Source organism: Bison bison, unplaced genomic scaffold (genome assembly GCF_000754665.1).
Source record: "Bison bison bison isolate TAMUID 2011002044 unplaced genomic scaffold, Bison_UMD1.0 scf7180017845494, whole genome shotgun sequence".
NCBI lineage: Eukaryota > Metazoa > Chordata > Mammalia > Artiodactyla > Bovidae > Bison > Bison bison.
In genome coordinates this window covers 65,857-68,892 of record NW_011476067.1, presented here as the reverse complement: position 1 = coordinate 68,892, position 3,036 = coordinate 65,857, and the positions used below count along the sequence as shown (strand labels likewise).

At 51.0% G+C, this 3,036-nt stretch overlaps 1 protein-coding gene across 1 annotated transcript in view; it reads left to right on the top strand.

Moving 5' to 3' along the window:
• The first annotated feature begins 2,831 nt into the window (after positions 1 to 2,831).
• Positions 2,832 to 3,036, top strand: part of BRF1 (BRF1, RNA polymerase III transcription initiation factor 90 kDa subunit) — a 51,062-nt gene continuing 50,857 nt past the window's right edge. The window contains exon 1 of the mRNA XM_010835228.1: positions 2,832 to 2,928. The gene's annotated coding sequence lies outside the window, so the exon portion shown is untranslated. The remainder of the gene's footprint in view (positions 2,929 to 3,036) is intronic.

Genomic DNA, 3,036 nt, shown 5'->3' with positions numbered 1-3,036 from the left:
CCAGCGTCCAGCGTCCTGCGCAGCTGCTGCTCTGGGGCTGGCCTGGCTCTCTGTCCTGGGACCCTTTTCTCCGCTGCGTGGGGCGGGAGGCGCTCTCAGCGCCCCAGACCCCAGGTCTCTCTCTCATCAGCTCCCTCGGGGTTCCCACGCTGGCGCCCTCTCTCAGAAGCCCGCAGCAGGCTTGGAGTTCGGGGCCAGCCCGGGCCTCTGGGCCCCATGCATGTGTCAGGGAGGGGCATGGGGGCAGCTCGGGGTGCTTTCAAATATGTCCCAGGTCCTCTGTCCTCGGGTGTGGGCTTGACGCCCAGGTGGAGCTGGTGCAGTGACAGTGAGTCATCAAAACCTCACAGCTTCTGTCCTGCGGTTCCCGGCCTCTGGCAGTGGGGAAGCCCACCGCCCCCTGGTGAGGACACTGCAGGGACCCCTGGGAGAGGCTCAGGCCCCACCAAGAGTCACGTGAGGGAGCTTGGAGGCAGACCGCCCTCCCCAGTCCGGCCCAGTCTTCAGAGGACAAGCCCTGGCCAAAACTGTGATCACAGCCTCTGAAGACCCCAGGCCAGAACTGTCCTGTGAAGCCCCTCCCAGACCTCAGACCCACAGAATCTGTGAGATGATAAAGGCTTGTCATTTTAAACTGCTAACTTTTGTGGTTATTTGTAAGGCAACAATTGATGACTAACATACTGAAATTTGGCCAGTGAAATATCGGGCCATGAGGCAGTAATTTCATAGGGCAATTCTGGGGATCAAGGTGCCTGTGTGAAGTCTGTTGAAGGGAGAAATACTCTGGGGTCCTCCCTGAGGAACAAGTACACGTGCACGAAGACATGTCTTGTCACGGCAGCAACCTGTGTCCTCAGCACGAGATGGGAGACAGAAACTGCTCTTCCCGCCTAGCTGTCCCACCTGTCATCAAGCTTAACTGGCTAGGCCTCCACGCCCTGTGGCGAGGATGCCCTGGAGGGCGAGACACGCTCAGACCACCCTCCCCCAGACTGAGACCCACTGCAGTTCCCGCCTGCTCTGTACACTGCCAGTCACGTCCAGCTCTTGGCGACCCCATGCACTGCTGTGTGGCTTCCCGGTCCTGCACTGTCTCCTGGAGGTTGCTCAGCGCTCCTGTACTGCTGCATGGCTCCCCTGTCCTGCACCATCTCCTGGAGGCTGCTCAGCCCTCCTGTACAGACTGTGGGAGCCTGTTTCTACTTTCACCATTCCGTGACACTTGGGATTTAGTTTTAGAACAGTGTGAGGCTGGGCTTCAATTCATCCCTCCCCTCCTCTCAACGGGAATTCCAACACCATTGAACGGTCTGTCTTTTCCACAATGGTTCGAGACCCCTAAATTTCCACACACAGCTGGGGTTGTGTCTGTACTCTGGGTTTTAGTCCATTTGTCTCTGTACAAATACCATGTGGCTTAATGGATATAACCGGATATAATATTTTCATATACAGAAGGGCAATTTCCCTCTTCTTTTTTTTTTTTTTCTTAATTTATATATTTATTGTATTACAGACCTTAATATATTCACTCCAATTCACAAGATTTACACATGAACAAAGATTTTTCAAAGCTCTTGCCAAACAGCAAACATGCTGCTGCTGCTGCTAAGTTGCTTCAGTCGTGATTGACTCTGTGCGACCCCATAGACGGCAGCCCACCAGGTCCCGCGTCCCTGGGATTCTCCAGGCAAGAACACTGGAGTGGTTGCCATTTCCTTCTCCAATGCATGAAAGTGAAAAGTGAAAGTGAAGTCAATCAGTCGTGTCCAACTCTTAGCGACCCCAGGGACTGCAGCCTACCAGGCTCCTCCGTCCATGGGATTCTCCAGGCAAGAGTACTGGAGTGGGGTGCCATTAAGTAACTACATATCTAAGCTATTTTTCAGTGGTTTCTCCCTAGCCAAAGACCTAAAGATGAATACATTACTCCAACATTATTACTAGGGAAAAGTAAAGATAGAGGATCAGTGAATACTTAAACTAGAAGATCCTCATTTTAAAGACAAGGAGGGACTTCCCTGGTGGTCCCGTGGCTAACACTCCATGCTCCCAATGCAGGGAACCTGGGTTCGATCCCTGGTCAGGGAACTAGATCCCACAAGCTGCAATTAAGAGACTACAAGCTGCAACTAAAGATCCCATGTGCCACAACTAAGAGATGGTGCACTCAAATAAAGAAATAAATATCTTTTAATAAATAAGTAAAGATAAGGAAAGGGAAGCATCAGGAGGATTAATGACTACCCAATGTCAAACAAATGGGGAAATTAAGCATCTAAACTCTCAGTCCAGGACTCCAGCGTTTTTTCAAAAGCAAGGAACAAGAATCTACTTTTCAACTAGCCCTTTTCAAACAACAAGATGAAACACAGAACACTTCCCTGGTTGTCCAGTGGCTAATTTCCCTCTTCTTAAGCTTTCTTTCTTTCAGAATTTTCTTTCTTTTTTTTTTTTTTTAATAATTTTCTTGACTGTTCTTGTGGAGTATGTCATTCATATGACTTTAGGATCGGCTTATTGAGTTATGTGAAAATCCTGTTGACATTATGGCTGGGATTAAATCGAATTTACACACTGACTCATGAAGAGTTTAAGTATTTACAACACTGCTTTCAAGTGGGAACGGGACATTTTCGGATTTAGTTAGAGCTCCCATAGTCAAGGTTTAAGTTTTTTAAGAAACGGTCTTGGAAGTTCCCTGCTGGCTTAGTGGTTAAGGCTCTGGACTTTCGCTGTGGCAGGCCGGGTTCAATCCCTGGTTGGGAAACTCAGATCAGGTCACGCGGCTGAGAGGAGAAAATACGGTCTTGCGCATTTCTTTTCAGGCCCATTTCCGGGGACCCAACGGCATCTGGAGACGATGTAACAACAGAAACGTGCCTGCCGTGGGTGAACAAGGGCGGCACGAGCGACTGTTACGGGGTAAGGCCTGCCGGCAGAGCGCGCGGGCGCGGGGGGTGGGGCACCGGCAGGCGGAGGCCGGGCCTGCAGGCACTGGGGGTCCGGAGCACCCACAAGCGGAGGCCCGGC